Below are 21,238 nucleotides of genomic sequence, written 5' to 3' on the forward strand. Positions count from 1 at the left end.
CTGCTAATGCTCATATGGCTACTTTTAATTTTTTTCAAGGTCATTAGTCACTTGCCATAATGGTAAAATGTGATGAACAACCCTAGGAAAAGTTCAATGAAATGAATAAGTAGCTTTAAACTCTCTTATAGAGGAGAAAAAAAAAACCCAGCACTAAACAAGGCAGCATGTTTCACATAGATGAATTGTCTATGACTAACTTTGCAAGGCTGAAATTCAGTCTTCTGCGTTGTTTTTTAGTTCTTTAGATACCCTCATGAAGCTACTCTAATGGTCGAGAGTTTCCTTTGTTATTTTCTTGCATTTTTAGTTTCTTAGATAAGACATGGGTGGTAACTGGAATTTCCCTGTCTCTTAGAAATCATACTAGTCCTTTGGCATATTTGTTTTTAATAATTTCAGAGCTTTCCCCCATAAAAAGTAGTAGATGTCCCCCATATCAGAGTAGATGAGCAGTGATCTGGTTTTAGTTGGAGCTGTTCTACTCAACACGCAACATACTATGATGAAGTAATAAATTCACCAAAAAACAAGGGCTTATCGTAGTAGTGGATATCCCAATGTGATGAGTCCCTGGTTCTTCAGTGGGAAAGATGCTATAAAGCTGTCAACCCTGGTATTTGTATTTACTTATTCAGATGAGTAAGCATACAAATCAAGTGCAGCAGGATTAAGAAAAAATTAGTTTGTTATAGTGGCCTTCAGCCTGAACTAAGAGAATGACCTGTGACATGGTACAAGCAAATGGTCCGATACCTTGTTGTGGACACACCAGTCTTCTCCTGTAGTGACAGAAAGTATTATGGACACATTAGTTGTGTTATTTAATCTAGAGGTGTCCAGTGAGACCTGATTAGGGTCAGCAAGTTGCTCTGAGGTTTTGGGTGGAGATTGTTCTGGCTGGATAAAACATTGCACTTATGAACAGAAATGGAAGTGAGTATTACTACTTTTTTTTTTTTTATTTTCCCTGCTGCCTTTCGAGGTTTTAAAATTCCAATGTTTCCACTTGCTGCAAATCTTTATTTAACAGCTGCAATGCACAGAAAGGTGAGGTTTGCCCTTCTGGGAAGGCTCAGCACAAATACACTAATCTATTTGAATCCCAAGGGCTTGCTGGGCTAAGTCTTATGTGGATCTTGATTCATCTTTGCATAGGAGTGAATTTCTGCTACAACTGTAAATGAATAGCAACTTCAGTGTGGCCTAATTTTTATGATTTTTTTTTTTTTTCCTTACAATTATATTATAAATCTTATGTTATTTCACTTTAAAGGTCTTCAAAAGGGTGTTTAAAAAAAAATCCCATTCTTTTGTATTGAAAATAACTTTTTTTTCTGCCCTTCATGTTTGCACAAGAAGTCTTGAGAGCACAATCAAAAAGTCTCCCATATAACTGAAAACCCAGAGAACCCAGAGAACAAGCAGAGCTAAGTTTTTGCTTGTCATGTCTGAAGCCACAATAATTTCTGGAACATGAAAGGTTCAGGGGTTTTGACTGTTTGTTGGTGGCAACTGCTATACTGCTTGCAATCTTTCTAGTTCAGGCACTGTACAAAGCTAAAAAGGCACCTGAGAAACTTGTGAAACTTTAGTGGCCTACTTGATGTCAACAGAGCTGGAAGATATGAGTGATGAGGCGTGTGTCCTGGTCACTGAGGTGACAGCACAGCTGTAGAGGTGACCTCCTCAGAGCTGGGTAGCGATATTTGGGCTGGGGATGCCCACAGCAATCCCTCTGTAGCCTGATACCGCCTCCTTTGAGTCCTGTTATTCTCAAAACATGATGTACACAAGAGCATAGCCATGTAAATAAATGAAGGATAAACTCTCTGGTTCGATGGAGCCAATGTGTTAAAGCAACAATATTTTGGAGATGACTGCTCCCAGCCTTGGAGTGATCACTACCAGCCTGTGGGCAGGCCTGGTGAAGAAATACCTCTATTTGTTTCTACTGCATTTACAAGTGGCTTGAGTTTTCTAAAGATGGCTTCTTGTTGTCAAATTATCAGTTATTATACTGTTGTTGAAATGCTAGACTGAATATTTCAAGTGCCACTTGAGTTGTAGCAGCAGATTTGTTGGCAAGGGATGGAGACAGCGAGAGAACACAATGCTCGCCCAGGGAGAGGTTGAAACTGTCACTTCACTCTTTTTAATGGAGACAGGAAAGGTAATTAACAGCTAGCGTTGTGTACAGATTCGTATTTCATGGGGAAGATGACTCATTTTGGCTCTGTGCAAGTATGAGAATGAAATGAAACCAACGCCTGGTGCCACGCCAGCAACTTTGGCATTTTAAAAATATCTCCCCTCTGTGTCCCAACACAAGCTTGCTGTATTTTCAAAATCAGTATGTGCTTTGTGGGAGCAGGGTTTTCCAGGCTCTCTGTAGGTGAAATATAGCTTTTATTTTCCTACTTGCATCCAAATTCATTCATTTAGCAACCTCACTGTGCATTAGCTGTGTGGCTTTTATGTGCATCGGCCTGTTTCTGTAGAGTCTTTAAATGGTACTAACTCAAGGTTAGATTTATTGGGGCAGTAGAGAAGTTTGCAGAAGAGTCCATTGGGCAGGGCTGGCAGAACAGGATACATTAAAGTGGGGGTAAGCTGCAGTTATTATTACATTGGGGTCATGCTACCTACAGTTTTTTCCTGCATCCCTGATGGTCAGGATGGCTCAACCATGCTACTGCACCTGGAGCTTCTCTCCATTTCCAAAGGGTTGTGGATGTTTTTGTGTAATGGGGTCAACGGAGTATTCTGACAGAGAGCTGCAGCTTATGCAGCAAAGTTTGGGCAAAAGTGCTGTGAGTGAAATGCAAGACAGACTGTAATATTCAGAGCAATGTATTCTGTGCACAGTGGTGTGGACTTACTCTAGTTGTTATCCTTTTAGGGAAATGGAAATGCATCTTCAAGGAAGCAGTTTCCTAAATACTGTGTCGTGACATAGGTGGGGAATTGCTTGAGGACAGGACTGTGTTTCCTGCTATATGCAGTGGCCTTGGGCAACTATGAGACTGCCTTTGTGCTGGCCGCAGCATCTCCACAGTCACTTGCATTAACACTGAGCAAGCACTGAATAAATGAGTTACAGTTCCACTGTGCCTATATTTACCTTTCATAGCTGTAAAAGACTACCCAGTACCTTTTTACTACTTGGGCAATATAATAGATAACCAAAAATGAGATGTATTTTGAGATCCTCTACTTCATTCCAAAGTCATCTTTATGCTGTGAACGTTTTGTGAAAGGTGGTAGAGACCTTGATATTTATTTTTTTTTTTTAATTTTTTCCTTATTTATTTAAGGAAAAACCATCCATAAATAAACTTGTACTGATGGACTGATTCATTACCGCCCATTTCCAAAATAACCCAGATCCAGCCCCCCACCAGCTTTACCACAGCAGGAGCAGAATTCGGATAATGAGGACATGAGGAAAAGGTTACCAAACAAAGCTAAGGGAGTTAAATTTAGAGAAGAAAGAGCTAACAGGTGGCTAGAGAAAAGGGAGGGAGGAAGACTTTGGAAAGGCAGTGAATAGAAATGTGATTGCATTCGTTATGAGGTTTTTATAATAGGGGAAAATTTTGGGAGTAAAATAAACTCCATAAAGAACTATTTAAAAATGTATTGTTTGAAGAAAACTGTAATCAATCTAACTGACAGTCAGAAAGGTCTATTTAAATTGCAGGGCTTTCATCCTTTGCACTCTTACCAAAATCAGCTTCAACAAATTGGGAGCAGTATAGAACAGATACTGAACTCATCTGCATACCGACATGCACTGAGCCTGGAGGAAGTGACCCTTGAATATCTTAACTGCATTGTGTGCCTCAACCTTTCTTCTATTTTATGGTATGGTCTCACCTGGTTTTGAGATATGAATACCAAGATCCAAATGTCTTTCAGACCTTTGCTTGCTTGTGTGTCTTCATACTAAGTTGGGGTTTTTTTGCCTCAAAGCCAACTTCTATCAAAGGAATGGTTTAAAAAGAGGGATCTAACAGTTGTCTACCTGCTGCTTTCATTTGGCAACGATAGCTTTGATTGCAACCATGCTCCACAGACTGACTCCTAAACCAGAGATTTATTGTTCAGGTGAGGGTCTGAGATGTATTTAAAGAAAGAAATGGAAGTTTAGCCAGTGTTCCTCTATACAATGCCCTTGGGCTCACTTCTCCTGATGTTGGAGGATGTTGTCTGAAAGAAGAATTTGGTTGGCTCTGTGTGATGAGAATGACTTGGTAACTAACTCAATGCTGTATTTTTTTTAACTGGTACCAAGGCTTTCTTAGTTTTAGGTTTATTTTTTTTGTTTTGTTTTGTTTTGGTGGTGTGGTTTTTTTTGTGTGGTTTTTTTTTTTTTGGTTTTTTTTTTTTTCTTAAGAAATTTGTATAAGAAAACCCTTTATCTTGGCCACAGAGCTAGTTTCCAGTTTTTTTTTTTTTTAGACTGGAGAAATGGCATCTACCTTTAGCATTAGTCATCTGCAATGCTGCTTGTTCTATCCATCTGTAACAGAATGAAAAGGATTTCCCTTCAGAAGTATCTAGCTCTTCATGTAGGGAGTCTAAATGGATTTTCATAAGTAAGTATTCGTGTTTCAAGTATTTGAAGTTGGACAGAAGAATCCCACATGAAGTGCTCACTGTACTGCACTGGAATTTGGGAGTCTCAGTAACACTCCGTTTCAGAGTGGTTTGTTATTTTTTTTTTTTGTCAGTATAGCTGTATTAAGCCCTTAAGTAACATATTATTGTTTATGCTTAGTGGAAATCCTCTAAGGATTAGTTTCTTTCTTCTTATTAGAGTTTCACTAGATTAAGGAGAGGTGTATTATGACATCCCTGTATCATTACTTGGTTTTATCTGAAGGAATAACTTATACTTCTACCATCCCTGAACCGTCATCAGCTGTGCATTGATATGGCCAAGGTGCTTTTATATTACCTAGATGCAGCCTGTGGCTGGTGTGTCAGAACACAGCATTATCCTGATGATGACATTTTGGTCTCTTTTTAAGATTCAGGGACAACCTCTTGAATTTCTTCTTTGATACGATGACAACTGACACCATTTTCAGAAATACTGATTCTGAACAGGAGCATTTGGATAGTGCCACAGCCATTGTTACATAGACAACAGCAAGATTTTCCTTTTTCGCTCCTTTATTAATCCCTGGGAAACATAACCCTGTCTACCTCAGCCAGCTTTAAAAGGGAAAATGCCGCATGCAGCCTCTTTCTTCAGTCCGTGGAAATACTTTACTTTAGACAATCTTTTCATTCAGAGGACTGGCCCAGCCTCAGATGGCCTTTCATTCTAATTCTGCCCTGACTGATTGATGCTATCTCTCTGTTTGGGGACTGACTAATTAAGGTTAGCCTATCTAAAATCAGTTTGCATTGCTTGTTGTTGCTAGAGTGTGGTTTTTTTCCACTCTGTTATTACTGAGTTTGAAACGGAGCAGGGCACCCTGTTGTACAATTTATTTTACAGTGGTTTTTTTCCCTATGCTAAAACCAAATCAGATTTAAAATCTTCTGTTTACTTTAGAGTTTTCCCTGATTCAATCTACCTGTCCTTATTTAACCCAATCACCCTGTTCTGGATTACTGCATCACTAATGATAGTATCGATTACTACTTCCTCTCACTCATTCCTTTTTCAGGCTTGTTAACTGGTAGTTTGAAATCCTGCAAGGGGAGTTTGCATAGCATATCCTTGAAATTACACTTGGAAACTATTACTTTGACAGTTACTTTAGAGGCATTCTTGGAGGTCATTACAGTTTTTGTCAAGAACAGTTTAATTCTCTGCCATTTCCCACTTTTGTTATTATTGTGGACTGTCATGGGAGCAGGTTAATTTGGTCCAATTTCCTCCACATGTCCTGTCCCTCATCTCATGAATGCAAACATGTGAAAGCTGGACTCTGCAGAAGATTAAACCTGTGGTGACAAGTAATTCCTGTGACAGAATCTTTAATGAGAGGAGAAAAAGACCTTAAAGTACCTTCTTTCGCTTAATAAGGATAATCTAAGCAGTGGTATGAAAACCACTGGAGGACATCTCTGACCTGTCTGCTAGCCACCTTATAAGCCTTGACGGGACTGGCCTTTGGGCATGTAGATGTGAGAAAGTGACTCCATGGGCAGGCAAAATTAAACCCCCTCTCTTTGAAAAGCAAAGGGAATTCCACAACAGTGTTCTAGGAGAAAATGGGTCAGTGGTCCTGCTGTCTGGATGCCGATGATGTGCATGAAGGGCTGGTTCCTGCAATTTTCCCTTGCAGTGGCTTATCTCCATGCTGTCCTCCGTCCCTTCTCAGTGATAAGGACAATATGGAAGTAGCCATCACCTGGTCAACTAAAGCCCGTCTAGTGGCAGGTATGTATTAAAAAAGCATGAGAAACAAATAGACATTGAACCTGTCTCAGATGAACCTTTCCAGTTTTTGGCAATTGTTAGTTTAGAGGCTTTCAAGTCATATCCTTAGGTACTAAGTCTTCATGACTCTGTCTAGTCCTTCATTAAATCCTTTTAAAAACCTTTGTCTTGTGCAATAACTTGTGTCAAGGATTTCTATAAATTAACTGTGTAAAAAAAGCACTTTGTTTAATTTGTTAGACATGTTGCCTGATGATTTCATCAAATTCTACCCCTCATCCCCATTTATTAAGTTGGGAGTAGTTGCCCTCTCACTACCTTTCCACTCCTGATCTTACAGGAGTTACTTCTCCCTCTATCACTCTCCTACCATACTCTAGACAGAGCCCTTAAGGAAATTCAGCCCTGTTAAATGGTAGAGGCCAGCTCAGAGCTGCTCCTCAGGGTCACATTCATCATGCAGTACTCTGGACCTCAAGGGGGTCACTCTAACAACAAATGTAGTGCTCTTATCCATGATATTGAAAGAGGCTATTTGCAATAGGAAGCATTTACCATAGTTCTGCCTTTCACACATACAACTATCCAAGTAGGCATAACCATGTTTCTTAGGATAACTTTTTTACAATGGGAAGCAGTGAGTTTGCTGTCACTTCCCAGAAACACCTGCCTATCACCCTAGGGAGAAAATCATTACTTCTTGGGAGTTTATTGATGGCAGAGCTCTGATTGATCACCAATTCCAGCTATAGGTTTCTCCTGAGACTTGTATCTTCCTGGCTTGTCTCTTGACCCATCCCTAAACCCTAGCATCCTTTGAACAGAGGGGCAAATGAAGCAGGATAAAAAACAGATGCCATATTTCAGTGATATTGCCGAGTGTTTTGTTTAGATGTACATATGAACTTAGTTTAGCAAGCGAGTCAAGCTTTCCTCCTGAGCTTGCATTTCATTGTCTTCAATAAAAGCCAAACGTGTAAACCATGTGTTTATGGTTCCTCCCTGGATTGGAACGAGAGTGGTCGCCTTGCAGGTGGCTTAACTGTAGCCCTGTGCCTGTTGGATCTGTTCAGGTCTGTTGGAACTCGGGAGGCTGGAGGTCTTCTTGGTCTTGACCTGCTGGATAGGCCTGGGTAGAAGTCACTGCCCTACTCTGTGCTTCAATCTCCCTGAAGTTGGAGCAATAAGTGCTCTGCCTTCTTGCAATCTGTGGCAAAACATTTCTGTATAAGCTATAGGTATTACTAGAAGACTTGTGGCAGGAGCTTAGAGATTATACCCACTATCTGAAAGGCTTTTGTGGTTGGAAACCGGTTCATTTCAACGTGAAGAAATCAGAATTTTTATAAGCAGAATGCTTTTTTCCCAGGTCTGGATGCTCCCAAAAGCAAGAATGTTTCCATCAGGTATTAAAATCTGGCTTTTCTTTCAGCGGCAGGCAGGGATGTGTGTTATTACTGTACTTGGACAAAATGTCACTCAGGATAATACAGAGCTGCAGACAAGCATTGCTTTAAAAGCAGGCCCTTGTCTCTCTGTATTTCCTCAGCACACTGAATATTTGGCTAAGCTCCAGGAACTTTCCAAACACAAACAAGCATTTATGTATTAAGCCTTTTTATCAGGCTACGCTCTGTCTGAGCTGGGATGTGGGCAGCCTTTCTAATAAGGTGTATGCAGAATTGTTAATGGCTTTTCCATCAACCTGTGCAACAAAAATATCAGAACTTTTGAATATTAAATCACTAAAAGCTTTTTGGAAGTAAATCAGTGTCTTCCTTTCACTAAACAGTATTAGAAGAATTAATTTCTTATGATTTTGATAAAAACCCAGGGTTTTTTTTTTTTTTCCCCTAAATAAATGGGTTGCTGCATGTACCTGGTGAGAACATGAAAAGCAGGTTGAAGATTTTGCATGTGGCTTGTTCCTGATGCAGAAATGAACTTTGGCAACACCAGTCCACCCCTGGTCATCAGGTCCCAATAGCTTCCATGTAGCAGATAATAACCAACCTAATAACGCTTGTGCAGTTGCTAGCATAAGATGGCCAGCAATTTCGCATTTCTAAATGCAATTTTAACAGAAATAGCACTAGCTCCCTTTAATGGCAAAGATGAGTGGGAGATGTGAAAGGTACAATGTTGTGTTATCTGTGGTACACCAACCCGATGTAGTGGGTGGCTGCCCTGGAGCAGTTGCAATCACACTGGCATTTCGAATTGATGACTTCTGAATTGCTGGTACTCAAGCTGAGCTTGTTGCAAACTCTAGTAGAGGATTTCATGGCTTTTACTCTGCTCTCTTTTCTTCACCAGACTCGCTGAAATGAAAAAGAGATATGTTTATATATATTTAAATATGTAGTTATATTTTAAAGATGCAATCTGTCGTTTGGTCCTTAGTTTGTGTCAGTGGAACAATCTCCAAAATAAGCTACTAACTCTGAATGCATACCATAGCAAACCCTGGCTTCAAATAGTGCCTTGAAATAAAGTCTCATCAGCTGCAAGATGTGCTTTGTATTCACAACGTTGGTCATATTGCCTCATTTCCCATACGTTTAGAGGTCACATGCTATCCCCTCTGTGACAGAGAGACAGCAGGAGATAGCACTCAAAACAGAAGTCTAAGTGTAAACGTTTGCATCTTTAGATTCAAATTTAATTTGCATCAAACAGCATCTGAAATGTTCTCATCCATGTTTTCATCAAATAGGTGAGTAGAAGTTATTGAATAATACCCTATATCCCAATGGGGAGCTCAATAGAAGTGAGCTGCATGTGTGCAGGCATTATGGGAGACAGGATCGGGTCACACAGTTGGGAAAAACCAGCAATGCGCTCTGGAGAGCAGGGGTGATGGTGGTAGTTGTCTAAGTCCAAACTGAAGGTTTCTGGGTGCTGTGTGGGAAGGACCATTCCAAGGGAGCTGCTGTCACAGAAATGGTTTCACATGCTGAATGAACGTGGCTTTGAGGAGTAGTCTTTAATACACCACACAGTTTCTGGAAAAATCAAATATTTGGGTTCAACCACAGTTCATTTCTAAATCTCTAAGGTATACTGGAATTTATCATGTCTCTCTTTCCTTCTAGGAGTACTTATTTTTTTCCCTCACCTGTATTTGTTGCTGGTCCCTGTTAGCATGCAGCTCTCTTTGCATCTAGAGATCAAAAACTCCTGCATATATGACAGGGCTATTGAAAGTAAAAAGGGGATAAAAGAGTGATAGCTGGGAATAAAGCCAATGTTGTGTTTTCTCGAAAAGCATCCTTCTGCAGAGCTCGGAAAAGGCACCAGATGTTGTGTGTGTGTGTATTTTTAATACAGCTTTGGCTAGAGAGAAGTGATAATGATGGTTATCTCTAGAAAAGCGGATTTGGGGCAGGTAGGAAGGGATGATGAGCTGAGGACCAAATGCTACTCCCTCTTGTCAGGGAGGGGAGGGACATTTCAGCCAATTGATCTTTGGGCCAGAGCAGCTGTGGCTAGTAAGCAACAGACACTTTAAACCACAAATTTCTTTAAACTCTCTCAGATTAGCCTTTCTTCTTTTGAAATTAAGAGGAGGTGCCTTTAGCATCTGCTGTGGCCTGGGATTGGTTTCTCTTGCGCAATGGGGTCCCTTCACATGTGCTTGAGGCAACGAACCTCCCCCTGCAGAGCAGATCTCCAGGTCTGCCAAGAGAGAAGGAAAAAGCAACATCCAAAAAGCTCTCCCCATCCTACTCTTTTGCTGAGACTTACACAGGCACTCCAGTTCTGAAGAGCTGCCAGGGTTTCTTGTATAACGTTTGGCTTTTGGAGGCCTGTCTGCAAGGCTTAGGGCTGCAGCGGAGGTCAGATTGGTCCCTGCAGTCTCAAGGCTGACATTGGAGCTTGGCAGCCAGTTTCAGTCCTCCTACAGACCTCTTCCTTTTCTTACTCTTCCCCATCATAACAGGGCAGGGGCTCTCCAATCCTGCCAGCTGGCTAATCTCTTCTTCAGCAGAGACCTAAAGCTGGGGAGAGCTCGTAGATGTCACTTAGGTTGCACTAGGGGCAAGTACTAATGCTCTGTGTTAGCAATCCCTGCGTTAAACAGTTTGCAGGCATGTGGCTGACACGACCTCCCTGAGATCAGAGGAGCAGTGTGCCAGGAGAAGTTTCTGCTCAGCAGATGTGAATTATGTGCATCGCCAGCACCGCGGAGACTCGATTCTGTTTCTGAACACGTCTCCACTGACAGGATGAGCTGTGAACAAAACCAGGTGCTGGGAAGGGAGGGAGAGTCAGTTCCATGGTCTGGGGAGGCAGAGAATTCATATGTTTTGGAGTAATGTTTCCGAACAAACCAAATCACAACACGATGCTGTTAATGCCAAAGCAGCCTGATGATTGCCACAGGGGTCAAGGAGCTTCTCTATGCCAATTCAGTAATACTCTGTGCAGCTTTGTGAGATGGGTCTCCCTTTCTGTGTCAGCCATTTCTGCCCTGTAAGAAAAGTGAAGAGAGAAAGAGGAACAAAGAGAGCAGGGATCTCCTGGAAAACCTGGGAGACTGCAGTAGAGCATGAGGTGCACATTAGCAGTCTCAATGTTGTTTGTGGGTGTATTGTTAAGGAAATGTTTCTAAATAATAGCTCTTTGCACTTTCTCTAGGTAGAAAGCTTACTTAAGCATGATTTCTCCCAGGATGTGTAGAGCTTTTCTTTTCTTTGGACAAACACAGAAGCCTAAAATGGATCCATCCACAAAAGCCCTAAAAGCTGCTGCTTTCACAAGCAGAGCTGGCTGTCACCTGGGATGGCCAGGAGCATCACTCATGGAGCATCTCGGTAATTGGACTTTGCCAAGGAAGAAGTAAATAAAAGGTACCCAGTGAGGATTGCTCCAATAGCATGGATTTCACAAATTGAAAACATATTAGCTTCTGACAGCTCTTTTCTTCTATAGACAAAACAACTACATTCCCAGGAGCTCTGTGCTTAAAGTTTTAAACCTTTTTCCTTCTGGTGAATTCTTTGTGCATCTGAAGAAGGCTCCTACAGCCTGATTTTTTACGTTCTTATGCACCTTGGTTTATCATTCACACCAATGCCGGGTCGGCTCAGAATGTTCCTTTGCATCTAGTTTGGCAGCATTTCACATCCACTTGGCACTGGGGCATATGTTTATGTCTCTTACTTCACTGAGTATGAGGCAGTAACAGATTTGGCCCTCTCATATTTCTTACAGTTGAACCCAGGGTTAGATATGTATTCTCTGGGACTCTACAAGATTTCAATTCATTTATTCGTTACTCCGCTCATCCTGCCTCTATTCTTGGTGCCTGCTGATGAAACTGTGTGAAAAGAAATCCTTTCTTAAGGTTTTGGAGACAGAAATGCCAGGTGCATCTTGGAAACTCACTTTTAGTTCAATTACATGGCTGCTTTTCTGCTAGGCTGTGCTGTGGAGTCGGAAAGGTTGGGAGGAGGGAGACTAGTGCAGTGGTTAGCATTTCATAACAGCACTTTCTCAGGCTCATAGAATGAAAGCTCACTGCTTTGCATCACTCTGCCAATATATAGCTGAGTCAATAGGTGCCTTTTTTTCTTCTCCACATGGATGAATTTGGCTCAGGGGTTTTCCAGTAAATCATGAGAAAGCTATTTATGACTTGGCCTTCTTTGTATGACTCCTGTTCTGACTGCCAGTTACACCAAATAGGAAAACTGACAGCAAGGCGGATCTATGCTCCCTGTCTCTGTATAAATTGGGGCTATTTTTTTGCCTGGTAATGGGTCACAGCCAACCCCTTCCAGTATCCACAGAAAGGGGAGGTAGGTCCAAGCTTGTCCTGTTAACAAGTAGAGATGAGTAGAGCGTGGAAGACTTGGGAGGCAAACATGATAGCTAGGCAGCTTTGGGGTGAGCTCTCTCTCCCCAGTTTGGATCTTGGTTAACGTAGCTAGCTGAGCTCTGGCCTGCAGGGATGCTTTGTGGAGTAGTGCTGAAAGCAGGGCTTGCCTCTCATGGGAAAAATGAATCGGTGTTGGCTTTTGCACAAGGCGTGGAGGCAAACCGAGCACCTCCAGATGCTTCTATATACCTCTTTCTTGGCTGTGGGAAGACTCAGTGCAGTCTGTGGGGACAGTGGAAGCAGAGGAGAATGAACGGAAGATGAGAGGGAAGGATTTTGCATGACAAGATCATGCACAGAATCAATTTAAAAGCAGTCGCTGAAGATCAGTGCCTTTAGGGGAATATAAAGAGCCATCCCCACATCCTCTGCTGTCTGGAAATGCAATTGCTGCCCTGTGGTACACAAAGGAAGAAACAATCAGTCCTCTTTCCCCTCTTCTAATGACAGTGCTCAGCTCTTAACACTTCAGCTGTGAATAGGCAGCTCAAGCACAGGTTACAGAAAGTATTGTGTGCTCTGTTTTGCAAAGCCCTGTTCTGATCCGTGCTGGCTGCAGCTCTAGGCTGCGATGGTGGCTCTGGAGAGATGAATTTCACGGTTTGTGCGGTTTTGTGTGTTGTTCTGGGGACTTGGAGCGGTGTGTGCTCAGGCTGCTCTTTGCTAGAGGAGAGTTGCAGGAGCAGATCCGTGCTTGGAGGTAGCAGGGAGCATCCTTCCCCAGGCTTGTTGGGAAATCAATGTGCTGCTGTTGGGGCATTTTGATGTGGACATCCCTTGAAAATCTCCTAGCCTTGTGTAAGTCCTGTTTAGCCTTCATGCCTCGGGAAACCTGCGTTGCGGAGAGGAACCCAAGAATTCATTTTGTATTGAGCTTATCCAGACACTGCTAGTTGGCTTTGAAAACTTCAGCTTATCATAAGTTTTGATTATATCAATGTTTATATGCTAGTGTGCGTACTATGGACCAGATGGTACAGCTGTTGTTACCTGCATTGCAGATGCAATTTGGCCCAAATGATGGTGTAAGTCACCCCCAAGTGTCTCCAAGTGTCAAAGTTAAATATTAGCTTTTGTGGGTAGCTTTTTTTCCTCCGACATATGAAACAGGGCAAAGTAGATATGGTGAAAGGAAAAAACATAACTAACCAGTACTGCTCATACAAGGCTAATCCTTGGCTGCAGCTTTGGGTTGCTGCTGCATAAATGAAAGCGCAGCCTTCAGACTTCACTAGTCATCCCGAAAGAACAGGTCCCAGTCACCCACAATAGGATTAGGAGAGTAGAGAAGCATAGAGCCTGTGCTGTTGTTACAATCCTTTCCATCCCCGTGACTGGCTCTGTGCAAAGATATCCTGTAGTCAAGGCTGGGCAGAGAGGTGAGGGTGAAGACAGCAGGAAAATTCAGTGCTACTCAAAGTGCTACATTCCCTGATTCTTTCTCATCAGATTTAGTGTGATCACTTTGAAAATAGCTATCTGAATTGATTTAGCTGCTGTTATACTTGTATGATATCCAATATAATAGACATCTAATGGATAAAAGGCAAAAAAATCAGGGAGGCAGGATGAAACGACCTGTAATCACAGTTGCTAACATTTGTGATTTTATCACTTATGACAGACTTCCTTTGCAAAGAAAAAGAAAGAAGCCACAAAAAACCCCAAAACATTTCAAGAGCAAAGCATTATGATGGGGTCCTTAAGATTCAAACAACAGGGAACACAAAGAACATTTCTTTGTAGTTTTAAAAATGTATACAAAATACTATGACTTTAACCTCCTGATTTTCTGGCCTATTCATGAACTCTTGGAATTGGTCATTCTAGACCTTTAGGGAAAAGTGTAATAACAACGTTTCCAGTGCTGTATGGGTTTTCATTATTTTGTGTTTCTGAAGCAGGTAGTCCACAGAAAAGAACTTAGACACCCTTTCTCTGCCGCAGGCTTAGGCTTTAAGCTTTAGAGGACTCCAAAGCTGTTTCAGGCTTAAGCATAGAAGTGTGGGTTACTTCATTCGAGAATAAACTATAACGTGTATTGTAACTGCAGCTTGAGTAGAGGAGAGGCTACCCTGGAAATCAGTGTAAAGCCTTTAGTCCTTTCCCTGCTTTTTGTTGCTTTCTCCCAGGTGCTGAGACTGTCTTGGGGTAATTAGAAACAGCTTTTAGAACAAATGAGACAACAGTGAAGTAAAGATCAAGGATGCTTGAAATGAAGTATAACATCCTCACACTCCTTCCTTTAATGCATTGGAAAATATGTACAAAAAGAGAAATAGGAAATGCAATGAATTCTGACTCCTTCAATACTTGCTCAAAGGAACAACGTTTTTGCTGGGACTTGAATTTCAGGAGTTACTGCTGTGTTAACATTGCAGCCTTATGTGTTTCTTCTGATCTCTTCTTGCAGTATAATTGCTATATCGTTGTGATCAGCTGCATTCCCTCTTTCTGCAAATGCTGTGTGCTTCCCCTGCAATAGGAATGCTGAATTCAGGATCCGTGCTTCAAAAGCAAATCGGAAAAAGTGTCTGCATACAAATGGCTCTGAAATAAGTGAGCTTTTCTTCTTTGGCACAGAGGTCTTCAGAGCTATAGAGCTACTGTGGATGTTTTCTTTGCTTGTTTTCTAGCAACACAAGCAGGCAAGAGCCTATTTGCATTGGTATCAGAGAGTGTTGTGATGGGACTGGACTTGGGAGCAGGACTACTGGAGACTTGGCCTGTCTCTGCTATGATGCTGATCGGTATCCAACACAATGGGTAAATTGAGGCAGGAAGAATTTAAGAGGTCAGCCCCAAATGCTAAGACCAGGCGGAAGTGTGACTCAGCTCTTTGAGTTGGCCCCACTGTCACTTGTGTGTAAAAGCGCTTCCACGTTCTCCGTCAATACTTCTTTTCTTTGCCTGTACGTTATTGAAGGAAAGGAAGTGTTTCTGAAGGGCAGGAGTTTTGTCCCTTTCCTGGGCTGGCTTTGTGTCTCGGCAGTGGTCTGTGGTATCTCTGATGGAACAGAGAGAATTCTGCCCTCCTTTTCTGCACCCTCACTGCTGTCTCTGCTGCATGTCCTGACATGCTCCTTAGGTTATTTGCTGCCAATGTTGTCTTATAGGTTTTTTTGTCCTGGATGTCTGCAATGCACCCAGGTTTAGTCTGAGCCTTTTGAAGTGACAGCTCAGAGCAAGGCACCAATGTCCCAGGAGCTTTGCTGGAATTTGGCATCATTGAAGAACCCTGCTTTGGTGATGCTTTTGGTGCATTTCCTACCAGTGGTCTGGATTTTTGCTGCTTTTTTCTCAGGTGCTGTGACCGTCTTGCGAAAACCAGAACCAGCTGGTTTCCACAGAGCCCAGGATATGCTTCCTCATTTATGCTTACTATTTATGCTAAAACTTGGTTTGTGATCTGACAGTTTTTAATCCCAGCAAAGCCATCTGTGCCAAGCTAGATGGGGTGACTTTTGTGAGTCATGTCTCATGACTTCTTAATGTCCACTTGGTACCTCCTGATATTTTTCATTTCACTGTTGTACTGTGCATAAATACATATGTGGGAGCCATAGTCAAGTGAGTTCAGTTCTTCAGGACTTCCCTGAAGACTACTGGATTTTCACAAACTGCTCCTCCATTTCCCCAGAGATTTTCAAAAGAAGTCAGTGCTGAATGTTTTGTTGCCTGTGTACCTTCTAAGCCTTCAAGAAGCCAGTCCCCTCTGGGCTGGGCAGATGTTGCTGTGGTATGTGCACTGACTCTGGTGTGTTTGGCTGATTTGAGCTTCCTGATGCAGTCTCTGATAGTATGTGTTCTCCAGTTTCAGGTAATAAAACATGCCAGGGAAATAATGCTTTCTCTTGCTTCTCAGCTGCAAAGTTTCAGTTTTCCTGACCCTTCCCAAAAGAAGACAGAAATTTGAAGTAGATGGAATTAGATGGTTTTGTATCTGGACAAATCTCCTCAAATGTTTTCATTTGCTAAATGTTTTCTACTCAAAGATAAAAGGTTCTTACTCATTACAGTTGTAGCTGTGTCAGTGTGAGTCAGTATTCACATTACTAATGGGAGCTGTATGCAGGATTTGGGGCCAGCACTTTCTCTAAAACTTCTCAATAGAATGGGGTTAGTTATAAACTAACTTTATAAGCTATTCGCTTATAAAGGTAGGCCTGATCCAGCCCAGTCCTGAGCTCCCACATCTCTCTGACTTCAAGCAGAGATGTTTATTTCTTGCAGAGTATTTGCCATCGTGGGGGGACCTTGGGCTGCTTAGTTTAAGCTGGGGTTCAGGCATTTCAGTTTGGAGTTCCATGGAGAAGGTTTCGCTGGGTTTTTTTTTAACTACCTTGTTGGGGGATATTTAAATAGAATCCATGTGCTTGGTACATGCATCTTTTTCCAATTGTTTTTGTGTAACTAATGTTTTCCTCATACTTCAAATCCATCCTAACAAAAACAAGTTTCCCATTGACTCAGGTTCTCACAAAGTTTCAATACTTGTTAGTTCACAGGGCATGAGAAAGCTGAATGTTATTATATTTCTTATTTACTGTTTGCAGTTATAATACCCCTCTTGATGATGTGAAATACAAATGAATTATGTGCCCTCATTTGTGATTGCAAGTTGCTATTATAAATTATGCAGATGGATGTTTGTGAGGTGGTATATGAAAATTTTTTGGAAAGAAATGGCAGGAAGAATGGAAGAAAAGAATAGTTATGGTTGGCTGGTGGTATGCAAAAACATTTGTGACTGAGCTGTGCAGAACTTTATAGACTGCTTTTTTACTTTCTTTTCCTTCTTTGTTAATTGAAATCTTCTGCCTTAAAACATGCTCATATTCCGAAATGCCATTCTGGTGTTACCCCAACTTTCCTGCTAGAAATGAGGAATATGTTTTAAAAATAATTTTCATTTCAGAATTTGTTTGCTGCAGGAAAATGAGAAACTTGATATATCAATGTTTTGCAGGGACTGTGGGAAGAAGCATTTTCCACAGGATATAGAGTGCAGGACTGGTTCTGTAATGAGTGAGGCAACCAAGTTGATTTCTTATCCATAGGGTACCATAAATAATTCATTTAGTGTGTTGTAACTTACCATTACTAAGAAATAAAAAAATAAAGTTCCATATATTTGTTTTTTAAAAAGTTTGCCAGCAGTATCCAAGAACTGCATCCTTAATTGTAAGTATATGGAGAGTCAGATCTGCTTGTATAATTTCTCTGCATATATCCCATCCGCACAGCAAAAACCTGCAGCTGCTTTTAAAAATGAGAAACAAGTAGAAGACGACCTGAAGGCATCTGTCAAAGAGGAAAAAATCCTGGCCTGAAATTAATAGAATTGGTCATGTGGTTCATGCTATTAGTTTGTTGAATTGCAGCTCAAACAGTAAGATCTTGAGTGATGAGGGGTCTAAATGTATTCCTTCTGGCTTTATTCTCTGATCGTAATACAGCTGATCGTAATTCTTCATTACATGTTGAGTTTCAATAAAATCTTTTTTTCAGAAAAATACATATGTTTAAAAGCTTTCTGAATTTTGCAAGTATTTAATTAAAAGATCATTCTTCTTGTTCTTCTTGGCATTGCATTTTTCTCCCATTTCTCTCTTATTCTTTGCCAGTTTTGACTGCTCGGCTCAGTTACAGGAGTTTATCAAAATAAGAAATTGTTTTGTTTTAGATAAGTGTGAACATCAGCTGTGAAATGATTAAATGGAAACAGGAGTGAAAAATAGCTAAAATAGCTCCTCGAACATCAGCAACTAGTGAGGAATGGGATTTTGTTGTTGGTTTTGGATTTAAAACTACCCACGGAGTTTGTATTAAAGTATCCCAATTAGCTGTTGTGAGCAAGTCCTGCAGTATCTCCTTGTGCTTGCAGCTTTGAGGTTACTCTGAGTTACTCATGCCCATGTTAGAGATGGGAAACATCAAAGCTGGTTTGGAGGTTTTGGAGTCTCTGGATGCAGACTGGACGCACCATGCTCTGGAGCAGCAAGATGTAGCTCTGTGTGTGAGCCATTTAAATCTGTATTGAGTCCATAAGGGTATGTTTTCCCATCCCCAGCACTGAGATGATGTATATGGTCTCTAGCATGCAATGAGTTCTCAAGTTTTCCCAGCGAAGCCAATTCAGTGCTGCAAGGCTCAAGTAAGGATGTATTTGGGGCTGGTGATGTGTTATAGCAATAGACACGGTGTTGCTTTTTGCCAGACGGAATGAGTTTCAGGGACATTTTGTCTTCTGCTCTCTCTCTGATGGGCCTGCTGGAGAGTGAATTTGATAAGCTAGCTTTTCAGATGATGATGATAGAAGGAAAAGACTGCCATGAAATCACAACAAGGATCCTCGCCTGCTTCTTTTCCTTACACTCTTACCTTCATTTATCTCGGTAAGCTCGAATTGCAGTCCCATTGCTGTTAACCTTTCAACTGCTGGCATTTTACCCAGAGTGCTCAGCCTCAGCTGGCAGTGGGAAGGAGAGGATTTGAGCAACTCTGTCATGATGAATTGGCATTGGCGCTCCACTCAATGGCCACTTTCTGGAAAGTGGAGAACACGCTATGCAGCTCTGCAGTCTTAATACTGTGTCTGCCCAGGTAGCCACCTGCAAAATCCTGAAATCCAGGAGCAAACAAGAGAAGGGAGAACTGCAGCACTGGAAGGCTTATTTTTCTTTCTACCTTCCACGACTACCAACTGCTTTGCTTTGGTACAAGGAGACAAACTTTCTCAGCTCTCATAGCAGCAGCCTGTGCTGATGAATCAGGCTGTGTGGCTTTGCTTTCTGCTGAGGGGCTGTTGCAGGAGTGCAGCAGAAACTTAGCATGTTTCTCCCAAGGGTTGTTCCCTTCTTTCTCAAATCCATCACCCAGCTCCAGATGTGACTTGTTTTCTAGGCTGTTCCACCAGGTTTCAAGGTGCCTGGTGGACCGCAGTGTTGGTATTAATACTGTTGTGCTGCCTTCGGTCCTCCCCAGTGCACCTCCATGGATACACAGCAAGATGCTCAGTGCTGTGTTGGCTGGGTCTTGGCTGTGTAATTGCCAGTCCTGCCATCTGCTCGGTGCAGGGCAGGGAACGTTTTGTACTGGCTTTCTCTGGCCTGTCAGTGTAGCGTGCGGCAGGAGGTACCGTAAAACACAGTGGTGTGATGAAGTCTGGCCATGTCGCTTGGCAGGGGAAGGGAGGCTGCCTTTCATGGGTCTGGCCCCTGGGAGCTGCTGGTAGATCTGCCTGCGGTATCGACCGTCATGCTGTGAGTCTGCTGGGCCCTTGCAGGTACGTGGCTGGGCACGAGCAGCCTGTGTTCTGGTGCATTCATTATTCTGCTCTAGAGAATCATGCTAGTTAAATGTCAACAAATGACTCCAGTTAATGAAGAGAGGCTTTTGTTTTAAAGAGCTAATTGTCCTTCTCTTCTGCATAAGAAACACAAAGCTTTTTTTTTTTTTTTTGTTAGTGATGTGGCAGAACTTACAGATGTGCAAATACTGTGGGAAACATCTATTACTTAACTTTCATTACCATTAATATGGATCAAATTGATAGTGTTTGACAGGATGTTTTATGTGTTGTAGCAGATGCCATAGGGAGCTGCTTTTGAAAGAGAAGAATTTCAGGAAAAGAAAAGTTGATTTAGTGGCTAGGTAGAAAGGACTCTGGAGAGTTGAGTTTAGCTGTCAGAAGTGAGAGCTGAGCCTGGTTCTCTGTATGACCTCATGTAAATATTGCAAGACCGGACTTTCTGTGAAACTTGCTTCCCATTTCTAGAGCTTTCTGAAGTGGCTGCATTTCCAAAGCAGGTCTGATAACCAAATGAGATATGAGTTTAATGATCCTGTGTCCTGTTCGGGAAAGAATTTGAAAATACAAGGACAGGTGGCAGGTCTAATAAATGTGCAATTGATCAGATGTGAACGAGAAATGTTGGCTGTAATTTGCAGGTTGTGTAGACCTGATTGCACAGTGATGTAACTGGAATATCTCAGTCTTATTGGAGCTAAGAGATGGCTATGTAGGAAAGGACATGACAGGTGAGATCCAGGTATACAATTTTTGGAGTGCGAGGCTTGCAGTCATATACTCAAGCATCAAATGGCATTGCTGCCTGAGCAAGCTGGTAGCTTAGAGGCTGGGTGATTTTGAGTCCAGTACCAAATCCATGGATGTTCTTCTGTTGTTCTCATCTGCTCAGAGGGAGACGGGGGCTGGGGGTGGGGCAGAAAAAGAGCTTGAAAAGAAGGGCTTCAGTTTCAAGTCAGTGGAGGTACTGCAGCAGGAGCTGTTTCCTACCTCTGCTGGCTTCTGCAGATGTGTGGCCAGGCCCCCTCTGGGGGCTGTGTCCAGCCAGCATGTCTGGTAGTGCCTGCTTCATTCATTATCTATGTCTGCATGGGCTGGGTGAACCGCAGTGCAGGCAGGAGACCTGCCTCTCTTAATACCTTTTACATTTCAATTCTTAAAAGCAATTTCAAAAGAATAACCTTGGGGGTTTTTTTGTGCTTTGTTTTCGTTTTGGTTTTTTTTTTTTTTTTTTTTTTAATTTTTTTTTTAATTTTTAAGTGGTTTTAAAGAAATAGGCAAAAATTAAAAGAAAACCCAAATTCAGAGACCTGAAAACCCAGTCAGTAGTACTATGCTTAACCTAGGTTAGTGTGAGTGACTTGGTATGAGTTAAATTAACCCAAATGCCTGCTGCTAACTTCTCCTTTCTCTTCTGGTGTTAATTTTATTTACTGGATGATAAGTATTCCTTTAATAAAAGCATTGACTTGCACAGCAAGCTATGTGAAGAGCCTCTAAAGATACCCAAGTAACTGGTACTGGGCTAAAAATGAAAGGTGACCTCAAATGCAGCAGTTATTGCAAGTTCCACCTAAACCGCTTAGGCAGTGGATGGTTGCAGTATAGCACAAAACCAGCCAGCTGCCTTTTAGCAGCC

Source organism: Strigops habroptila, chromosome 12 (genome assembly GCF_004027225.2).
Source record: "Strigops habroptila isolate Jane chromosome 12, bStrHab1.2.pri, whole genome shotgun sequence".
Lineage (NCBI taxonomy): Eukaryota > Metazoa > Chordata > Aves > Psittaciformes > Psittacidae > Strigops > Strigops habroptila.